At 38.7% G+C, this 24,260-nt stretch overlaps 1 protein-coding gene across 1 annotated transcript in view; it reads left to right on the forward strand.

Annotated features, from left to right (window-relative positions):
- The window catches only part of LOC6035372 (titin), a 237,278-nt gene that overhangs the window by 45,045 nt on the left and 167,973 nt on the right, over positions 1–24,260 (forward strand). The gene's annotated exons all lie outside the window — the stretch shown is intronic.

Below are 24,260 nucleotides of genomic sequence, written 5' to 3' on the forward strand. Positions count from 1 at the left end.
CGTTCTGAGTGTCATCATATGCTATGCAGGATAACGACACACTCAATTACGGGAGATGAATGATTGCTAATGAGCATAGGATGCTCAAAAACACAGTTATTTTATGAATAAATTAGAGATTCAAATGACGCGATAAGATACAGGTTTCCTTTAAACAAAGTGAACTTCAACAAAGTGAACTTCAAGAGATGTTTGAATTTTGAATAGGGGAAATATACCCTTTCTAATCAAACACCTATCTTCGTCATATGGAGAGTTTGATGCTCGATTAAAGCTCCAAAAATACTATTTAGGCTATAAACTTACCAGCAACAGCACCGCCTCGAGTAAGCACGCAAATTTATGCCACTCATTGGCCAAACAGATCAAATTTAATGCACTTTTGATCATAAATTCTATTTTGCGAGACCATTTCCCATCATTTTGTAGGCACATGAGAGATGAGAGGTTAACTGCTTAACGAAAGTCGCCAGCATTATCTTTTCACCTGCGCCAACGTTTCAATGCACTTAAGATATGGAATTGCTTGCAACTACCGGCAACATGTTCTTTTGAACATTAATTAATCACTCACTGGAAAAATAATCATAAAACATGTAAATAATTAGCAAGCGCCATAAAAAAACAAACGTGCCCAGTCTTTTGGCGTTTGACTTTAGACGACCCACTCCAATCGAAGGCTGAAGAAAACCGAGCGAGAAGCGAAGGCAAATAAAGAACAAAGGGTGGCCACCAACACCACTAGCAGCGCCTGTTGGAGTAAGCCAGTGATGCCAGGAAACTTTCTCTATAAATGTTACTTTTCGTGAGTGTTCGTTTAAAATTTGGCGGTACTAAGCAGACTCAAAAGAGCGCTGGAATAAAAAAGAACTATGCAGAAAATAGAAAAATGAGCGTGGCCCAATGCATTGTCGTCTAATAAGAATACATTTTCTAAATATTTTTTTCAAATGCTTGTAAAAAAACTAACTTAATCCACCTATATGGTTGGAGCCTTCCTCACAAGAATGGCTGTACACAAGTTTCATCTATTTTTTAGATCCGGCTTCAAAAAAGTATATCAATATCACTTAAGGGGCCATATCTCGAGACAGGGTTGCCAGATCTTCAATGTTTTGGACTCTTTGGAAAGGTTTTTTGATAACCTAACCAACAATGGGTCGGATGGTGGATCCGGACATAGTTTACATACATTTAAGTGAGATCCGGCTTCAAAAAAGTACATCAATATCACTTAAGGGGCCATATCTCGATACAGGGTTGCCAGATCTTCAATGTTTTGGACTCGTGAGAAAGGTCTTTTGATAACCTAACCAACAATAGGTCGGATGGTGGATCCGGACATAGTTTACATACATTTAAGTGAGATCCGGCTTCAAAAAAGTACATCAATATCACTTAAGAGGCCAAATCTCGAGACAGGGTTGCCAGATCTTCAATGTTTTGGACTCGTTGGAAAGGTCTTTTGATAACCTAACCAACAATAGGTCGGATGGTGGATCCGGACATAGTTTACATACACCCAAAACTGGCAGCGCTAGTCCGAGAGAATGATGGTCTCGAGTCGAGAGAATAGTGGTACCATTCACGGACGCAGAGAACACAGCTCGAGATGGGCGATAGAACTATTCTCTCGAGGTTCATTTTCAAAAAAAGTTCATCCGTCAAACAAAAAACCTAAAGTGTCGACAACGGGAATCGAACCAGAGACCTTTGACAAACCAATCCAATGACTTAGCTGCCTCGGCCACCACAGATTGGTGACCAAGGAGAAGTCAGAAGTCGATGTATGACACTTGTTGGAGATTTATTGATTCAACTAACGAATGAACTCATTTGTTATGATGGTGTGAGTTGGTACCATTATTCTATCGATTTTGGCACTGAGCCCTCAATAAATTTTGAGAGAACGATTATCTCGATTCTGAATTTTGGGTGTACATTTAAGTGAGATCCGGCTTCAAAAAAGTACATTAATATCACTAAAGAGGCCATATCTCGAGACAGGGTTGCCAGATCTTCAATGTTTTGGACTCGTTGGAAAGGTCTTTTGATAACCTAACCAACAATAGGTTGGATGGTGGATCCGGACATAGTTTACATACATTTAAGTGAGATCCGACTTCAAAAAAGTACATCAATATCACTTAAGTGGCCATATCTCGAGACAGGGTTGCCAGATCTTCAATGTTTTGGACTCGTTGGAAAGGTCTTTTGATAACCTAACCAACGATGGGTCGGATGATGGACCCGGACATAGTTTACATACAGTTAAGTGAGATCCAAATATATGTGAAAACACATTTTTATACATAACTTTTGAACTACTTATCGAAAGTTCAATCTGAATAAAACTCGATCTATGGGACCCTAAACCAAGTCTAATGCAACAAGTTCGGGTCAAATCGGTTCAGCCAGTGCCGAGAAACATGAGCTAGTTTGTTGGTCACATACATACATACACACACACATACACACAGACATTTGTTCAGTTTTCGATTCTGAGTCGATATGTATACATGAAGGTGGGTCTACGACGTTTTTATACGAAGTTCATTTTTAGAGCAGGATTATAGCCTTACCTCAGTGAGGAAGGCAAAATAGGATATTTTAAACATCAGTGGACCCCTTAGTAGAGCCGACGTGCATTTTTCACAATTTTTCAATATTTTAAGCACTTTTTCATAACCTTTTGTCCAAAACAATGAAATCTGAAGTCTTTTGAACAGTTTTTGCCTTTCTTACTAAAGAAAGGTATAGTGTTTGCTTTTGGCTCCGACGCCAAATCAAGCTTCGTTCCCAAATCATTTCTCGAGAAATATTCATTCGAAAAATCTGCAAAAAATCATGGACGATCGATTTTCGACGCCCGAACGTTTGACAATGACAAAATTGGTCTATCTCCAATATCCGAATTTTGGCGCTTAATTTACTGAAGAGCACGCGTGACGTCCGTGTGTGGTAAAAAGTGCTCAATTTTGTGGTAGGGGGTTTCTCAGAGCCCACATTATGGATTTAAGCTCTCTTGGGCGCATTTGAAAGGGGATGTGCTGAACCTGAACCAGTTCCATACCAAATTTGAATTTATCCATTTTTTAAGGGGCCTCGGAGTGTGTTTTCGCCTGATTAGGCGGTTTTCAAATGAAAATTCGGTCGAAAATTGAAGTATTGAAATCGTTTATTTGTCCAAAAAAATTGCATTTTTCGAGCCCTACATCCTCCCAAATTTTCATCCATGTCGGTAATGTGGTTCTTGATTTACAGCTTGAGGACTATTTCACTGTGAGGGGGAAAAACCCCTAAAAAAGGTAAAAGCCAATTTTCACCAAATGCCAAAACTATTCCTTTGGCATTTTATCTAATTTTTTTTCTCCACATCATAATCTAGACCATACTCGAGGTTCTGAAACAAATTTGACCTCATTTGGATTTACCGTTCAGATTTTAGAAAATTTCCATTTTTGCCTTTCTTACTAAAGAAAGGTATAGTGTTTGCTTTTGGCTCCGACGCCAAATCAAGCTTCGTTCCCAAATCATTTCTCGAGAAATATTCATTCGAAAAATCTGCAAAAAATCATGGACGATCGATTTTCGACGCCCGAACGTTTGACAATGACAAAATTGGTCTATCTCCAATATCCGAATTTTGGCGCTTAATTTACTGAAGAGCACGCGTGACGTCCGTGTGTGGTAAAAAAGTGCTCAATTTTGTGGTAGGGGTTTCTCAGAGCCCACATTATGGATTTAAGCTCTCTTGGGCGCATTTGAAAGGGGATGTGCTGAACCTGAACCAGTTCCATACCAAATTTGAATTTATCCATTTTTAAGGGGCCTCGAGTGTGTTTTCGCCTGATTAGGCGGTTTTCAAATGAAAATTCGGTCGAAAATTGAAGTATTGAAATCGTTTATTTGTCCAAAAAATTGCATTTTTCGAGCCCTACATCCTCCCAAATTTTCATCCATGTCGGTAATGTGGTTCTTGATTTACAGCTTGAGGACTATTTCACTGTGAGGGGGAAAAACCCCTAAAAAAGGTAAAAGCTAATTTTCACCAAATGCCAAAACTATTCCTTTGGCATTTTATCTAAATTTTTTCCTCCATATCATAATCTAGACCATACTCGAGGTTCTGAAACAAATTTGACCTCATTCGGATTTACCGTTCAGATTTTAGAAAATTTCCATTTTTGCCTTTCTTACTAAAGAAAGGTATAGTGTTTGCTTTTGGCTCCGACGCCAAATCAAGCTTCGTTCCCAAATCATTTCTCGAGAAATATTCATTCGAAAAATCTGCAAAAAATCATGGACGATCGATTTTCGACGCCCGAACGTTTGACAATGACAAAATTGGTCTATCTCCAATATCCGAATTTTGGCGCTTAATTTACTGAAGAGCACGCGTGACGTCCGTGTGTGGTAAAAAGTGCTCAATTTTGTGGTAGGGGTTTCTCAGAGCCCACATTATGGATTTAAGCTCTCTTGGGCGCATTTGAAAGGGGATGTGCTGAACCTGAACCAGTTCCATACCAAATTTGAATTTATCCATTTTTTAAGGGGCCTCGGAGTGTGTTTTCGCCTGATTAGGCGGTTTTCAAATGAAAATTCGGTCGAAAATTGAAGTATTGAAATCGTTTATTTGTCCAAAAAATTGCATTTTTCGAGCCCTACATCCTCCCAAATTTTCATCCATGTCGGTAATGTGGTTCTTGATTTACAGCTTGAGGACTATTTCACTGTGAGGGGGAAAAACCCCTAAAAAAGGTAAAAGCCAATTTTCACCAAATGCCAAAACTATTCCTTTGGCATTTTATCTAATTTTTTTTCTCCACATCATAATCTAGACCATACTCGAGGTTCTGAAACAAATTTGACCTCATTTGGATTTACCGTTCAGATTTTAGAAAATTTCCATTTTTGCCTTTCTTACTAAAGAAAGGTATAGTGTTTGCTTTTGGCTCCGACGCCAAATCAAGCTTCGTTCCCAAATCATTTCTCGAGAAATATTCATTCGAAAAATCTGCAAAAAATCATGGACGATCGATTTTCGACGCCCGAACGTTTGACAATGACAAAATTGGTCTATCTCCAATATCCGAATTTTGGCGCTTAATTTACTGAAGAGCACGCGTGACGTCCGTGTGTGGTAAAAAAGTGCTCAATTTTGTGGTAGGGGGTTTCTCAGAGCCCACATTATGGATTTAAGCTCTCTTGGGCGCATTTGAAAGGGGATGTGCTGAACCTGAACCAGTTCCATACCAAATTTGAATTTATCCATTTTTTAAGGGGCCTCGGAGTGTGTTTTCGCCTGATTAGGCGGTTTTCAAATGAAAATTCGGTCGAAAATTGAAGTATTGAAATCGTTTATTTGTCCAAAAAATTGCATTTTTCGAGCCCTACATCCTCCCAAATTTTCATCCATGTCGGTAATGTGGTTCTTGATTTACAGCTTGAGGACTATTTCACTGTGAGGGGGAAAAACCCCTAAAAAAGGTAAAAGCTAATTTTCACCAAATGCCAAAACTATTCCTTTGGCATTTTATATAAATTTTTTTCTCCATATCATAATCTAGACCATACTCGAGGTTCTGAAACAAATTTGACCTCATTCGGATTTACCGTTCAGATTTTAGAAAATTTCCATTTTTGCCTTTCTTACTAAAGAAAGGTATAGTGTTTGCTTTTGGCTCCGACGCCAAATCAAGCTTCGTTCCCAAATCATTTCTCGAGAAATATTCATTCGAAAAATCTGCAAAAAATCATGGACGATCGATTTTCTTCGCCTCGTCGACAAGTTGTCAAGTTGAGCTTCACATGCAGACGCGAGCAATGCTGGCGCGTGATGCTGGCGCGTATAGAGTTTGATACTAGATTACTCCCTTTTAGTGCAAGTTTCTTTATCGATTGCTCGTTCATCACACATCGCCTATCATGATTATCTATGCTAAGCTTCAGTGAACTAGACGCAAGCAGCTATCCGTTCTGATGCCCCATGCTCATTCTTTTGCATTTCTTTTTTGTTTTGCTCATTCTCTGATCGATCTCTGAGTGAAAAAAATTTGTGAGCGTCCAAGCTTCCCATGCGCCAGTGACAACGCACATCGCGGGCAGGCCTGAGCTGTAGGTTAGTCGAGGTTAGTCGTCGACTAACAAGTTCTTTAACAAAAATGTCGCCCTCCTTAAACCATTTGGCGCCTATAGTAAGTTGCCGATTTGTGCTGCGCCTTCTTGAAAAAGATAAAGCGCCCCCTCAAGAAGCCCCAGGGCGCCCAAAATGACATTTTCGCAAATTAAAAAAAAGAGCCTAAGGGAGATCAGGGCTAAGCTGTAGGTTTGTCGAGCCGCGTTTGTTTGGTATCAACTAGCAGTGCTCTTCAACTTGTTCCGTTTTGATGATTCTTTCCTTTTTCTAGATGCTGCTACGTTGCTTGGGTCGCTGTTCGTTTTATGCATCGCTAGCATACAATGACCGGTGTTATGGTATATCTGGGTCTGGCCTGTGTTGGTAATATTCTTTTTTGTTCGCTGCGATGATTAAATTTATTGCGGCTGGAGTGGCTATTTTTTGCCAAATCATTGAAAAACTTATCTTTAGTAGGGGTGAAACTGGAACAAAATGTTTTTTTTTAGAATTTGCAATTCCTCAGTCTTTTTAGTGAAACTTAATTCTGTTAAAGGTTTGAGTAGGAGACATCTTAAATACGTTTGCTGAAAATCTCACATTCCAAGAACCAAACCTGTGTTTGTAGCAGCTATATATGTTTGGGGTACGTTTTTCACCAAAAATTCAACCTTTGAACTCCTTTGAAAAGGGTCGATTCCTTTGAAAGAGTAACACTTCTGAGTGACTTGTTATAATCATTTCTTAGTATTTGAGTATTATTTTAGTTTCAATTTTAAAACGATTCATCAAATTTAAACATATTTTTGGAAAATGTTGGTAAGCTATCTGAAATTCTTCGTAAAAAGTTTTTTTTTTAAATTTAAATAGTTTTTGTGCGGTAGAAGTATTTTTTGTGTAATCCAAAAACGAATTATCTCGAGTGCAAAAAACACTCAGAGATTACGAACAATTTAGCGATAGGCAGAAAACATTACGAACATCGCAAATTGTAAGCTAATTCTCTGCCTCACAAATAATTTGTTCTGATTTAAAAAAAACCAAAATGCTTGTGTGCGAGCACAGCTTACACCTGGCCATGGTAAATGAGGCAAAAACCAGCGCTTTTCAGTTTTATGAAAAAATTATGTTGAGTTTTGAATTGATTAATGAATGAACCATGCTCTATTTTGCTATTTCTTTGAAAAAAAAAAATCAACTGCCGTTATCTTCCTTTTGTAAGAAAGGCTCTATCTCACCCCAGGTGGGATTAAATCGGGTTTTTTGCCTGATATGGACCTCTTTTTCCTATAGTGGACCCGGGTCCATAATCCGATTGTGGACCTGGGTCCACTATAGGAAAACTGTTATTTTTATACGAAATTTAACCGATATTTGGTGTCTTATGCTTGGTGAAGGTCTAATGATAGATATAATGAATAAAAGATGGATTTTTCATCATAAACAAAAAAAATCAAACCATCCACATAAATGACCCCCTGGTCCGAAGGCTTGAATGGGGAGAGCACCCAAACCTCTTTATTAGCGAAATTGGATAACATTTATCCATTGATACTCGAAGGTGAAGTTTGTATGGGAAAAATCGAAAAAATGTATGGAAAACACAATTTTCTTACGGTTTGGTCTGCACGATGCGCTTCTTACATCCAAATATTCTCAAAAGTGAGATTCTCATTGGAAATTTAATGCTCTACAATTTTGTAGAACACACCAAAGCTGTAAAACTCGATCCTGAAAAGTTATTAGCGATTTAAAAATGTCATTTTTGTATGAAAACAATTTTTTTTACCAACTTCAGGCAATGAGTTAATCTCAACCAATTTCGCTCATCATTTACTCAGATGCTTAAAATAACCCAAAAACCGTTTTTCGCTTGTGGAGCAGGGGGTCATTTTTTCTGGGCACCCTAATGCACATTTTTCCTTATTAATTACATAAATAGTTGACCGATACAAAACAATATATTTGTTTACAGTTGCTGATAAAACTACGCATGTTTATTTCCAAAAAAATGTTTTGTTATTGATTTATTGTTATGAAACAACATTTCATACTTTAATTATGAAGCTTCAGTTAAATACAATTAACCATAGTTTTTTGTTAGTTATAAATTCTCAAGGCTTCAGCATATTTTTCACTTATAATTGAAAAAAATATGCAATTAGGTGATTATAACAAGCATTTATTGTATGTTTAAGAGAAACTTTTGCTTAAATACACAGTTTTCATAATTTTTGAAGGTTAAATTAACAGGGGTCCACTTTTGGAAAAGTTAGGATTTTCGTTGTCCTTCATTGGACCCCCTTATTTTTTGCTCGAAAATGCTTTATTTTAGTATAGTTCCTTGAACATACATTATTTCGACTTACTGAAATTAAATAACCAGTCAAAAAATGATTGGATAGTTAATTCAGTCATAAAATAGAAAAGCTGTTTTGTGGTGAAAATGCTAGCGGCCATCGCTGATTTCAGATGTCGAACTCAAAACACTTATTTTGGCGAAAAGGGCAAATCAATGTCAGTCAACATTGTTTTAAATGATGCTGAACATGCCAAATAAAAGATTTGCAGACAAAAACACGCATGAAATTGTGATTTTACTGATTTTTTCATCAAAAACGTTTCTTAATCCACCATTAGGTGGTTGGTGCCTCCCTCACATTTACAAAGTAATAATGAAAATAAGTTTATAAAAAAAATACACCTTATATAGAATTTTCCAGAAAACATGCAGACTCTTATTTGAAGCAATGTGGCAACCGGGCGTTTCGCATCTGGCGCGACTCTTGCACGTAAACAAAAAGACCCGGCCTTTTGAGGTTATGCAAAAAAAATCACCCTTTTTTTGCAGATACAAAAAAAAATTTCTTAGCATAACTTTTTAAATACTTTACTAAACAGAATAAATTTTAATAGGGTCTTATGGGACCTCAAAACGAATTTAATAAGGCTCACCCGGCCAAAATCGGTTGAGCCAGTTCTGAGAAAATCGTGTGGAAAAAAAATCATGTCTACACACATCCCCACAGACATTTGTTCAGAATTTGATTCTGAGTCGATAGGTATACGTTAAGGTTTATCTAGAAGGTATATTTAAGAAGTTCAATTTTCGAGTGATTTTATAGCCTTGCCTCAGTGAGGTGAGGAAGGCAAAACCCTTCTGAGGGTCCACTATAGGAAAGGGGTCCACTAATGGATAACGTACCCTAGAATTACTATTAGTAATAGTGAAAATAAACAGAAATGTTCGCAAAAAGTTGGTTTTAGTAAATTTCATGTCTGTCTGTGTGGATCAATCGGACCGCGCACTGGACTCACAATCTAGAGGTCGCCGGTTCGGATCCCGAGGCGGACGCAAAAAAAATCTAAGTGTAAATATAGGTATTCGGTGCCCTTTCCCCGTGCCATACCTTCACATTTAGGAGACCCGGGAGGCGGAGTCTTGTCACAAAAAGAACGATACACACCTGTGGAACCGTTGACGAAACCGCAAGGTTTAAAAGGGCCACATTATAAGGTGTTACGTCGATTCCGTTCCGTTAATAAGTTTCAAGGAACACTCCAGATTATTCAGCATCATTCAAACATGACCGCTTATTAGGCATAAAATGGGTATATTTCCTCTAGTTGAAATCGGCGCATTGGATGGAATAAGGATCAGAACTTTAACCTGCCTGCTTTAAACACCATGTTCAACACAAGTTAATGATTAACAGTGAAACTGGTATATGTGTTCTCAATAGCTTTTGATTTTGAGACGTACCTATGAAACCTATTTTTAGCTTCCTGTCCGCATAATCGGGGGTAATTCAATCTCCTCCTATTATGTTCTGTATTAGTGTCTTATCCAAACAGACAAGTTCCCTGTCGACTAATTGATTAGACCATTACGAGTGGGCTTAGCTAATGCCATTTCCTGATTCAATACTCTTTCGATTGGAAAATTCACTCCGTTTGAACTTCGGCTCTGTTCTGTAAGTCACGAAAGCTGTAACATCACAGCATCTCTCCTTTTCTTAGAGGTTCTAATCAGATTCGTTTGCGGCTTGGAACTGAAACAGCAGAAAATTTCCATCTCGCTAGGGAATCCGGAACTTTTCTGATGATTCCGAATGAAAATCTTCTGTCTTCTGTTGAAAAAAATTCCTACCATTTCTCCGAAGACAAACACACACACACCCACAAAGCCCGGAGGAACTTAATTTGATTCCCTTCTTTCAATGGTAAAGCAGGTCACCACCCACATCACCCCGAGCAGCATGAATTATTCAGACCGAGTGGGTTGGAGTTGGAAGTATAGTAAATTGTGGCTGAAATCCTTTCCTACGCGAGCGTTGATTCTTTTGACAGTTCTATTTTCGGAGCATCGCGGGGTGGAAAGTTTGCAATCTTGTTCGTGGTGTAACAGAGCATATTTTGGTGCGCTGCGATGCGCGAGGAGCTTTTGTCTGCAGGCTCATTTTCCACTTTTGCGGTCATCACCCACAATTAGACAATTTTTCAGCCAGTTGGTTAAGTAATTCACACTGTGCAGTATTTGCAAAACTGTAATTCAAATTGCTCGATTATTGGTAAATAGTAATTGTCTGCTCAGAATCAGAAAAAAATGTCTAATAGCTATTCATTTCATTGGGTATAACATCTGTCTCAAACGATAAATTTATCTTTGCCCTTGACAAAAACCTTCAAAGAAATAAGAAAAACTTCAATTACCTCTCATGACCTGCTTTCCTTTTAATTCTACTTACTTATTCTCAAACGAATGTACAATAAAAAAAATAGATTTACAGTGATAGTAAAATACACATGAGGCTGGTACAAATATTTTTAAAAGTTTTTGTCACCCCCCCCCCCCCCCCTTCAAAATTGGCCCGAAAAATCAGGGGGAAAATTTTCGATGCAAAATCTTTTTTTTTCGATACAATTTTTATTTTTGTCAGATCTTAGATTTTTTGAAAACTAGAGATTGCAAAACAACTGAACTAGTGTAAAATGTATTTTAAAACACTTTTTTCATTTAAATGTGAAGACTATGGCTTGTTATTTAAATTTTTATATTTTTTTATTTTTTTGCCCCCCCCCCCCTTGACCTCGGCCAGGGCCGAGGGACAAAAACTTTTTTAAATATTTGCATCGGCCTGAGCTTAACTCTGTTATAGTGCTGAATTGATACAATCTTCTTTCAACGTTCTGTTTTTCTTTTCTCCACAGGGTACGCGTTGATTTTCATCTCACCATCGTCACTTTGGAAAATGGCTATACATGGGTAAAGTGAAAACGATGTTACCAGGGATACAGACGCAGACGCCGGTGATGATGATGATGACGATGATGGTCGTCAATACGTGTGCTGCCGAGGAAGAGGACTTGTTTTTATTCTTGGCGACATATATAATTCGATTACACGTTTGGTGAACAGAAAACTTTTGCTTTTGACGCTTTTGTAGCCAGAAATACCAGGTCTTCTACCTCGACAAAGCATCTTACACCTTGAGGTAAAGTCGCATTCAAATTTATGAAAAATAATTATTGTCAAAATTGTCAATCTTGGAAATATAGAGTGAAACTTCTCAATTTGATATTTGTCTGCTTTTGGTAAGATTTTTTTTTTCAATTGAAAAAATGTTAGAGCATTTATGAAAGTTTTGGGTATTTTTTGGACGACTCTGTCTCGTGCTACATATGACTTACCGACTTCATAAATACTGACTCAGACACCAACAACTACTTCCATACATGTGTAACATTATCTGATGTCGACTTTTTAACTCTTTGAAGACTCTGATTCTGACTCGAGATCATTGAAAAGTGCCGACTCTTCCGACTCCACGGCTTTTGCATATTGACAACTTATCCTTATGAAAATATTAGGATAAAATTCATTCACATTTGAGTGTTTGTCGAACCACATACTATAAAGATGTGTGAATAAAGCATGAAGCAGGGGAGGGCTTAAGATTATAGTATAATGGCAGATTAGAACATCTTTTCCGCATTATCCACTTTATGGATCTGTCATAACCGTATAATTGCCGTTGTAATAATACTCATCAATACATGGATGGCAGAAACTTTGGTCTGCAGAAATGCTTCGAACCAAAACTGACACCGGATGTGCTGTGGTTCGATGGCGAAACATCGACGAGAATCGTCCACTTATCCAATCTTACACCCACCACCCCATCCTCTGGCCAGTGTTGTTTATAACGACAAGCTGTCCAGAAAATGGTCATTCATATCCGATATCGCTGGAACTTAAGGAGATACAGCAAAGCGTATGTGTGCGTGTATGTGTGTTTGGCGTGATGAACATCGTAAAATTCACATTATTAGCCCCTCACCAGCCACTCTACCAGTTGAGACTACGTGCAACAAATAGAACTTTTATTACTGTATCAAGTTGTTTCTGTTCTTGTTGCGATTTGGAATGGAATCGAGTTGGTAGGAGCACTTGGAAACAAGGACATAATATTATTTTTTCAAATCACCCATAGCATATAGAAGTTTTCTGTGTTGGGGAAGTGTGTAACAGACATTGTATTTGGCTGTTGTTGATGTTTTTGCGGAAGATGATGATGTTCGTTCATGGGGAGATAAACACAGAGATATGGTTTGGATTAGCATTTGCGGATGGTTTGCTTTTGCATCTGTCATTGAGAAAAGTGTGGTTTTGGCAGATTTTTCAGAATTTGTTGATGTGAATATGTATGCATATGGGTTTGATTTTGCAAGTTCTAACATGGTCTCGTTTCATTTCGTACGGAACATGCCCAGGTTGAATATAACCAATATTAGGTCCATCATGTGGTGGTGTTTCTAGCGGGTTGGAGACTTGATTTTATAAAATTTTGATGATTATTTTCTATCGAGTTTCTTGAAGATTTTGTGTCTATGACTGTGGCTATGTCTGCACAATTTTCCTCCCCTGTAGATTCTTTGATACGTGTATCAACGCAGAAGACCTATTATTAAGGCTACCAACTGTACGGATTTTTTCCTTACCATACGGATTTTCGAACCTCTACGCGGATTTTTAACAGTCCGGAATTTTTGTAGGGAATTTTACGCTGAGTACGGATTTGTGGGTCTCGTGGCGCAGGGGTAGCGGCTTCGGCTGCCGATCCCGATGATGCTATGAGACGCGGGTTCGATTCCCGCCTTATCCACTGAGCTTCTATCGGATGGTGAAGTAAAACGTCGGTCCCGGTTTCTCCTGTCTCGTCAGAGGCGCTGGAGCAGAAATCCCACGTTAGAGGAAGGCCATGCCCCGGGGGGCGTAGTGCCAATAGTTTCGTTTTTACGGATTTGTACGTAATTCTAACAACTTTTTAATGATTTAATTGCTTTATTGATTTGCGTAAAAGAGGTTTTGGGTGACTCACCACACAAAACCTTCGGATGCCTAGAAATCAGCAGAAACTTGCAACAGAGACCACAAAAGTCCCGGGATTCATAAAAGTGGTGTAACTAATGGTGGGCTACCCCAGCATCAGTGAGACCCCCCTCTTTGCCTCAGGGTCGGCATGTTAATCCGGAATCGGAAAGGGAAACACTCGATTGGACCAACGGACAAAACAAACCCACTTTATTCCGGAAACTCGTGTTTTATTCAGCAGACTCAAGCTGCGCGTTCTTCGTTCCTCGATCCCCCACTTCCTTACTATCTAATCCTACCTCACACGTCCTTCTTCCTTCTTCTTCGGGCCCTTTCCGGAACTGCTGCTTCCGCTTTCTCTCCACTCTCAGCTCGCGTTCCTGGAACAACGACTACACGCCTCCACCGACCTCCGGGACTCGGTCAACCGGGGCGGGACACGTCTTCCTCTCTCGTTGTGCGACCACTATGGGCGGTCAGCTGTTGCTTACGTACTCGACCCTCTTCTGCGCCACCTGCCTCGACGCTCCCGAGTATGTTGACGGACTCTGGGACTACGGCGGACGAATCCACCGGTCTGCCTGGTTTCCGGCGTCGGTTGGTGTAACGGCTGGCGAGGCTGGCGTCTTATCTCGCGACGGTTGGTCCGCAGACCGAAATGGCGACGTCGCGAGGGCGGTTCCCACACCGGAACGGTGTCGCGAGCGATCCTCGTGCGTGAGCGATCGTGCTCGGCGGTACTGGGTACCGCGCAGGGAATACCGCAGGTGTCGGGTGGCTTACGGCGGACGGATGCGTCTGTTCCGGCCTGTACGCGAAGCGTACGAACACCGAGGGGTTCTGTGGGCACAATGGGGACGGAAATTAGCGATGGCGGAGGGAGGTTGGACGGCGATAGATCGGGGAAGCAACGGTATTTACCTGGATGTCCACAAATCAACGCAGGCTCCTCCTGCTTGCGTCCGGATCTCTAGATCGTCGGACGGCTTTTCTCCGGGATGGCGTCTACCGGATCTTCCACTTCACTTCTAAACTTCACTCTTTCGTGACGGTGATTTTCACGGATATCGACCGTTCTCTTCAAGATACCAGGCAAAGTGACCGTTGCAATGGCGGGGTTTTCTCAGCGATCCTCAACCTCCCCCTTCTGGACTCCTTCGTCCCATCGTCCCATCGTCTTGGTCATCGCCGCTACCCAAGGCGGGCGTTTGCGATGATCTCGTGCGCTCCTAGCGGTGACTAGCGCAACTAGCGGTGCAGCGTTGGTAGCGTCCGTAGGGGCTGGACAGCTACGCTAGTAGGTCGTTCTGCCCGCAAGCCTTCTCAAGTGCTCCCTCCGTAACTTGCCGCGGAACAAACGATCGCACTAATCTTGGGATGCAAATACCATAGGTTACAGTGGATTGCTTTGCTTTTTTGCTTTTTTGATTTGGTCGAAGCTTTTGTTAACTAGAAATTCATATTTTTCTGTGAGTTTGATTTAAAAAGGGAGAGCTTTCCGGGGTTTCCTCAATTAAAATTTGGTTATCAATAATTTTAGAGTTTTTGAATTATTGTCTTTCATATGTTGATAGAACCTTTAAAAAACTCTAGAATTGTTCTTTTAGAAATTCCTTACTAAATATATTAATCCATTTCCAAAGCCTTTCTAAAACTTGTGAAAGCATTTGAACATTTGAATTAACAAATCTAGAGTTTTTTTAAAGGTCCTATTAGGGGAAATTCTCGTATGTTTGGCAGGTTAAGCACTCGCTCCTAACTCCATCCAATTTACTGATTTTCACTATTTAAACAATTAATTTTGCAAAACTTTTGATAGAAACTTGCTTGTTCACTTCTCCTTGAGCTATTTATCACTCGATATCAGTTGAAAACGCTTTTAATTAGCTTTAATTGAATGTCAAAGTTCTGACCTGCCAACATTAGAGGCACGCTGGAATTAGATGCCGTTCCCCTAACTGTTGTGTTTCATATGTTATAGGATCTTTTCAATAAAAAAAACTCGGATACGGATTTTTGCTCAGCAAGAGTTGGTAGCCTTACCTATGATACATTTAAGTTGAAGTACTACATTTTTTTGTAATGACAAGAAATTCTGGTGCTATTATCGAGATAAACATTTACACATTTAAATTGTTAACCGAATAAGTTAAAAATAGCATACATGAACGATTGTTTATAAATCAAATTCGTTAAAAAAAATCTAATTGAGTCTAAAAATAATTACAGGATTCAAAACTGCTGCAAACAGAAATAAAAAAAAAACATAAGAAAAAGCCACAGAAACAGCTTCCCAGGATAAATAAATTCAATATTTTACGACGGGATTACTCCAAGATATAATGCTTTAATCCATGGTAAAAGGCAACATTCCACTTGACTTGCTAATGTAACCCACTATCTAAATCTCAACCACCAAGCACAAGATGTCTGTACTTCGAAAAGTTTCCAGGAAGTCGATGGGTTGCGGGTGTGTGGGTGGTGTAAGATGTAGCAAAAGTAAAAAGTTTCCCGGGAAGCGCTTTCAATTTTCCGCAGTTATAGTTTCGTTTCCACTTTATATTAAATTTTAATTACAGTTGCAATCTCAACGAATTTCCTCATTTCTGCAAGAACAATTTCATAACCAATGCCGTTTCATTCGTTGACTTACCATTCCCCATCCCGGTTTGAGCAGCTCAGTAATGGGTTGGGGTAGTGTGGGCTGACGAGAGACTTTTCCGTTTTCGCCTTTTCCATTTCCCGGATGTCAAAAAAGAAGAGGCGGGGGAAGATTTGTGCGGCTATGATTAAGGAAAGTTTCTACAGCTTCTTCCTTATCAAAAATGAAATGCTTGACGCAAATCTCCTCGATGGGATGATTTTCGTAGTTAGCTCTTGCACTTTGCTCTCAGATCTGCTCTATGATGCAAGTTTTGCGGAATTTTACAACCTCAATGGCCCAGTCGGAAGACGGCTCATGATATTAGGAAATCACTAATGGCTGGCTTGTTTGTCCAAATTATGGGATTTTTGCTAGTTGTTTGAGATTCCGTTTGAATAAATTGATTTTGGCAATTTTTTGATATCTTCAACTAGTTTTTGTTTAAAGGAGGAGGACATTTATAGAAATTTATCTTTAAATTGCGTGCTTTAAGGATTGGATTTATTGCTTGAAGTGTTTTAAAGTATTTTTGAGACACCTTGTAAAGTATGCAAATATCTATCTATATATATAAGAAATTTTGATGGTTTTGTTCGAACGCGAATCAGTTCAATACGGATCGTTAGATCGAGGTGATCTTTGTTGCGTTGGGTTCGTGTAAGCCCAAGGAAAGTTTAAACGCTAAACAATTGACACTTTGGCAACTCTGGAACCGATTCCGGAGCATCGTAAAATTGTGTGGTGAAAGTTACGTAAAATAAAAATTTGATCACAGGAGGCTGAATAAGCAAAAAAGCAAAAAACGACAACAAACAAAAAAAAAAGGCAGAATGAAGTTTGTCGGGTAAGGCTTGTTTAACATATTTTCTTTTCTTTATGTCAATATGATTCCCTCTTTTAATAACCTAGGTTGATGATTGATATGTCCTCTTATTAGAAGTTAGCTAGGGTAATATTTTAAATGATTTTCGCTAAAGATAGTTTTTCATCAAACTTCATCATATTTTAAGATCGTTTCGATTCAAAAAGTTTTTTGATACGATTTGAAACGTTTCCATTACATAAAATAAACGAGTAACATACCATTTTCCGATGAACAACTGTCCGGTAAGTGGTGGTATGCATTATTGACAGTCCATATGTTCTTCTTACAGAGCCTTAATAGCAGCACTGTTTTGATTCGAATGATTCAAATTAATCTGCAATGCAAATACGCTACTTGGAAAAAATATTTTTCTTTCTCGCCACCAACACTACCCTTTTCACTGCTTTAAGAAAAGGAATTAAGAACAGTTTTACGAACCGCAGACCAAAAAAGAGGAAGCTAGTCATGTCCCTAATAAATCAGTGTGCCTAACAACTAATTCCCCATATAGTGACAAATAATTTATGGTATAGTGAACTATACCACAAATAAAATTCACTATACAGCAGATCCATATGAAAGTTAAAAAAAAGAGCTTCGATCTGGCTTTTTCTGGGGGTTCCTTGGCCAAAATAATTGTATTTTTTTGTTTGGCCATTAGCGTGGCCTACGCCGTGTTAGGGTGGTCCAAAAAATTGCCATTTTCGTCGATTTTCACAAAAACCACTTAAAAAAAATCATAGCTTCGCGCAAATGAAAGATGATTAGTTTGACTTCCAAAAAAATATTGTGGAATTTCAAAAATCTAGCCTAACATTTGAAAAAGTCTTATGAAAACATCAAATGCCGTTTTGACGGTGTCTGGACCAAAGAGCCTATATCTGAAAATATTTTTTACGCATTCCTCGGACAATTTTACATAACATATCAAAAATTGGGCGAGGTTCATTAACAGGATTCAGAGGTATGTTTTTTTGAAATTAAAACCCGGGTTTTTCAACGCGCCGCGCTCGAAAACGGCAGATTGACGAAAACGGCAAAAATCTTTTTTTTTCCATTAAAACTGTGATAACTCGAAAATTTCATCGATGACCTATACATGTTAGGGTACCAAAAGTTGCGTATTTAATCCACATTATTTTTTCTTGAAAGTCAAATTTATCATCTTTCATTTACCAAACTTTTTTGAATATCGGCCTTCGTCAGGCACACGGAACCAGCTTGAAGAGTGTTCACCAAAATTATGAGCCGATTTGGTCAAAGCAGTGTTGAGATATCGTGGCACCCATTTTTTTAAACTGCCAACTTCAAATTGTTATATTTCGGCAATGGTACAACGAAAAGTTTTCAAATTTATTTCGTTGATAGATGAAAATATATATTTTAATGTTTTGAAAATAGATTTAAAAAAGTTTAAATGTGTGCTCACACTAATCTCTGACATTTATGCCGATTTACATTTATGTAACCATTTAAGTAGAGGGTGACGAGCGGGAATTCCCGGGAAAAATTTCCCGGGAAATCGGCCATTTTTGGACCTCTCGATTCCCGGGAAATTTGATCGAGACTCCCGGGAAATTTTATACTTACAAATATCGAACCAAAATTAATAATTCAATCAGAAAAATATTTGAAAAATTCGAAATGGTTGAGAACATTGGATATTCAATATTCGATTTTCAAAATGGAATAATCCAATGCTTCTCTAATCTTCTTAGTGTAAAAGTGTAAATTTAAACTTTTAAAAATTCCAATAACTATAATTGAGAGTAACCAAAAATGTCGACCCAAAAATTTACCTTGAAACATTCTTAACAGTTTCACACCAAGAATGAAATATTCATTATTTTTAAGAAGGAAAACCTTTTCAAGATAAGTCTTGTTTTTTTTTATTCTAAGTAAGTCAATTTCGCTGTATCGAGGTAATTTCCTTTTTTGATGTCAATAAGTAATTTTGTGTTTTGCATATTAAATTATATTTTGAGAATAACAATCAGGGATTCTTTGTAAAGTTAGTGTCGTTATTTATCATATTGCAAAAATACGATATTGCATAAATGGAAAATTATATATTATTTATTTTTTTACCTTCAAAAAATCTAATGACAAATTCAACAACAAGTTCGGCAACTTTTGAAAAATCACTCAGTGCGAATGAAGATTCTTAAACATTTTGAACTGCAATTTTGAGTCCCGAAAAGGCTCAAGGAACGATTTTTTTATTTGTAGATTGAGGTAAAAAATCAAAATGAAGAAATAGTTGTTCAATTCAATTCAATTCAATTCGGTTTTATTTGTGAATAATCAAGATACAATGAGTTATTTTGAAGTGCATAACAGAGTTTTCGAGTTCCTTACAGCTGTGTGTTGCATCATAATCCATTTAGGAACAATTATTTCTTTTACTAAAGCACTAGCAAGAGTAAGAAAAAAACTATAAAAAACTTACTGAAATAAATAGTTGTTCAAAACAACGAGGTTACTTAGTTTTACATTTCATTGGATTAGTATGAATTAATTGTATCTGAATTCAAGAAACGTTTTTTTACTTTTATTTTTTAGTTATTGACACTATAGGCTAGTTAAAAAATTCCCGGGTCCCGGGAATTCCCGGGAAATAGCAAAACTCAATTCTCGATTCCCGGGAAATTAAAAATCTCGAGAGTCGTCACCCTCTACATTTAAGCTATTTAAAAGCTGTCGTCTATGTTTAGATTAAAGTGTAGATTATCACCAATTAATACAATTGAGCTGATTGTATGGTTTTAAACTTGAAAATATAACAAACATGATGAAAATATAGATTTTATGACTGTTTAAAAAATCCTGGGATCCCGAGAATTCCCGGGATTTCAAAAATATTTTTCCCGTTTCCCGGGAAATTCAAAACCCGGGAAAATTATTTCTTGACCTGAAGTACTCAATGCATATTCTGGTGAGGTGTCAATCCAGAAAAACGAAAAATGTCGCGCGTTACGAAAATGTTGCATGCTTGGTACTGCGGAAGGAGTCTGCAACGAATGAAATGTGGCAACAATGGTGTTGTGGTTCCCTTTAAAGGAAGTAGCTTCCACCGGGATACCAACCTAAAAGTTATCATTTTGAATTCGAGCTGAAATTAGTTTGCGTCCATAACCAGGGGGCTCTGGAATAATGAGCTTTTTGGTGTGGGGGATTGTGGTGGGCCAAAAAAAAGTGTTCAAATTCCATGGTACGTTTTGAAAATCGGTTCCTTACCAATCGCGTACACTACATTATGCAAGAAATTTTCGTTTGCACCACCCTAAGCTGAGCCTGGTTAATCGTTGTTTAGCTGTGATCAATCTCGACGAAGGTAAAATTAAGTAATTTTCGTGATTTCCGGTTGAACTCAGCACTTGCATGTCATTGCATGCAAATGAGCTCCAATTGCTGCAATAAATAATAAAACTCACACGCCCACGACCTATCGGAACTTCACAATAGCTGAGTGCTGGTGACGATATTGGTAGTAACTTTCTGTCTGTGAGTTGGCCTTTGTGTTTGCCGTTCCGTACCTGAATTGGAAATATAATTGATTTTTATTCTCTTTCAAAAGGACTATCATTTAGAGATTGCTACATGACTGGATATTACAAAAATAATATGCAAAATTCCCGTTACTTTTCAGAAGACAGCACCACATATAGAAAGTGACACGGTGTGGACCGTTGGCAGGTTCTCCCTTATCCACTTACGGCCATGACCACTCAAATTCCACTTGGCATTTTGCTTCTTGACGCGTCAAGAGGGCGATAATAATGACAAAAATAAATATTGCTTCTTCACTGCGCTGAGCCTACAAATTTCCAAGAGCATGGCAGAAATGTAGGTCTGCAAAGCACTCCAATTGGGGCTCCTCCTTGAGCCCAAGAGGAACCGGCGACGTCAACGAAGACGAGACATCTTGACTCGTGCGCGTGGCCCTAGCTGTTGCTGGGAACTGTTGACATACACATAATTGACTTCTTTTGACGTGTGGCACGATCTCACACCGGTAAAGTGCTGTTTTTATTGCCTGTTTCCGAATCGCCCTGTTTACCGAGAGGAGAGGGGCTCTTAGAAAGCAGCAGCAGAAGCAGAGGGTTTTCCACCAACCGACAACATACTGGGGTACGATAAAAAGTGCGATGAATGTTCACGACAGTCTCCACGTGTGAGAGTGTTTGTTTGGACATTCAGTAAAACACCTTTTCCGTGAGAGTGTCGTAAAAAGGTGTTGTATACGTGCATATTAATATTCGGGCGATTTCTTCAGCCCAAATAACACGCATGTTATGCATCTTATTACTGTGCAGGGTAGTTTCAAAAGAGACATCTTGTTAAAACGATGTGATATATAATTATTATGACTATTCTACAAGAAAACTCTAACACGCAAAGAAATTTAGTATTTTGTGAAGTGCTGAATATGCTGAAAGAATAAATCAATTTCTATTTATGCAATTTAACATAATTTTTAGGATAAAGTTCCGTAACGCATGAAAAAGCTTTGTATTTTATCGATATCGTTCAAAACCGAACCCTCTTTTTTGCTTGAGCTTAGTTTGAAAACAATGGGCCACCGATTTTTATTTTTTTTATTTATGTCTATCTTGTTTGCAGGTAAAGTCCATACCACAATTTATGTTTGCCTCACAAAAACGATGGCACATGTATGTGTGAAAAGAGCCTGTTTGTGTGAAAGGGATTCCTGTTCTACATTTTTTTCTCAGAAACATCCATTTTTAATTCAATCATGAATGGAATGGTTGGCTTAACGCGGAAACGGTGGGATCAAATGTAATAAATACCACTGGATTCAATTACACAATTGGGACAGGATACTATCCTCGGCCAAAAAAGAGCTTCATTCATATTGATATTAAGCTGAAACGAATAACATTCACAGGACACGTTGCTCCCGGTTTCGTCGAAAGTGTTAAAGATGGGTTAAAGTGTTTTTTTTCTATTTTTTTTTTGTACCTTTGTTTAATACCAATGCTTTTTCTTTACAGTGTACTTTTGAAATGTTGGATATGAGCCTTCATTCAACACAAATTTTACACAATTGCCCACTTGAAGAGCGTAGAAGATCAATGAAATCCATCTCTTAACACCATCAGAACAGATTGTCGATGAAATTCAAACCGAACCTGTCGGCACTCTTAACGAGCTTCCAATCCCACAACCAGACACACACATTTTCATCTCTCTCCCTTTCTTACACACTTCTGGTGTAATTAATCATTAGCAGCGATTAATTAAAGCAATTAAATTTTTCCAATCTCTCGACCTTCTGGAAATTCTCCCAATTGAGTTTGGGCTCACACTAATTAAAAACCGATCGTCAGCCAGAATCCATGAAGCTAGGAGGGTGAGGGTGGTTGGGATGGTGAGGTAAGGGCAAGTGCTGGCTGGTAGTACCTACTATAAAATGGGAGGAAAATCATTACACTTAATTAGAACCGAGATTGCTCTTCACTCTGGCAGGCGATCCATCGCGATGGTTCAAACGGGAGCAATTTTTTGCTGATGCAGGATTCTGCTGGCGTTTCCACTCACTTTCAGTGAAATCGATGGGTTTCACATGGTTGATGATGATGGTGTTACGACCTACGGGGAAGTGTAAATTGAGTGGTTGGTTGAATTTCTACTTCTCTTACTATGCCAGTCGATTCGAAACGCGAACAACGAGTACTAATGAGCGATGGTCGATAATAACCAGATCGTACCGTATTTTGTTGAATCGATAAATTTTAACAAGTTCTGGCATACGTCCGCCAGAACGAGAATGTCAAAGGTTCTAATTAATATTTAGAACATATATAGCAACTTCGTATGTAAAATTGGTTTGGGGTATCATTGGTTAAAATTTTAAGATTTGCTTATTCAGTTCAGACTTTTAAGGTAAAAAACAATTCTATCATTTGAATTGGTAATAATAAAATTTATGTTTGTAAGAGATTGTTAGAATTATTAATATTTCAACCGTGATATAAAAAACATCATCGTTTTTGTGGAATTCAAAGTTGCTACAAATTGTCAAAAATAATATGTTGTTGTTGTTGTCAATTCATTTATTTCTTGCAGCTTTAACCTACTTTCCTAAAATTTTAAACAATCTTTTGAAAATGTTTTCATTTGAAACATTAAGCAATGCTTGGGTGTAACATGCTTAACAACCAGCCTTGAATATGTTGTATTGTTTAAGAGTCCAAGGGCGATTGAGAGAACTTTTTTTTTTTTTTTTTTTTTAATACCGAATTTCACACTTCCTAGCAAGCAGCTGGAAACATTCACCTACCTGGAAGAGGTTAGGCTCCGTGGTTGTTGCTGGTGGATTTTTTTTTTCCAGCTCGCTTAACTGTACAAATCCTCAGTGAGCAATTTTGCTCTTTTAAGAGGATTTTTTCTTCTTTTTTTTTATTTTTTTGCGATTCTTTTTTTTAATTTTTTTTTTAAGAGTTAGAGACTGGTGTTAGTGAATACAATTGATGGTGGTGGGTGGTGGGGTGTGGGTGGTAAGCATTTGGCGGTTTTCGGTGGGCGGTGGGTGGTGGGCGATTGGCGATGGGCGGTTGATGGCTGGCGGTGGGCGTTTGGCGGTTGGCGGTGGGCGGTTGGTGGTGGGCGGTTGGCGGTGGGCGGTTGGCGGTTGGCGGTCTCGGCGGGCGGTGGCGGCATCGGAAAACGAGAGTTAGAGCAGATAGGGTGGCATTAGAGGCGAACATCGTTGGCAGCAAGAAAGCAACTGACAGTGGATTTCAATAAACTACGGAGTCTTTGCTTGAAAGATTGCTTCGAAGTCACTAGTTTTAGGGGAACGGGCAGAAGGTTGTGCAGTTTATAGCCAATGTACGTGAAGCGATTTTTTCCAAGCTCTGTGTTGGGGCGTGTTAATCTAAGGTCTCCAGTAGAGCTGGTGGGGCGTCCACTATTGAGTGTTGGAAGCTCAAGGTTGTGGTGGGTCTCAGGATCGTTGATCATGTTGTGCGTCAGTGTTATGTTCTGAATGGCATGGAGTCCTCGGATAGGTAAGGCGGAGTGCCTCGGGTCTTCGTACAGCATTTGGGTGGAATACAGCCGGGGAAGGTTGAACACCACTTTCAAACAGCGGTTTTGTAGCGATTGCAGTTCCCGAATTCGAACCTGGCGCGCTGAACCCCATACCGCTGTAAGATACTGGAGTCTCGAGTGAACCATTGTGTAGTACAACTTCAGCAGCCAGGTTCGAGGCACGAACGACGACATTTTCCAT

Source organism: Culex quinquefasciatus, chromosome 1, assembly GCF_015732765.1.
Source record: "Culex quinquefasciatus strain JHB chromosome 1, VPISU_Cqui_1.0_pri_paternal, whole genome shotgun sequence".
In the NCBI taxonomy this organism is placed as follows: domain Eukaryota; kingdom Metazoa; phylum Arthropoda; class Insecta; order Diptera; family Culicidae; genus Culex; species Culex quinquefasciatus.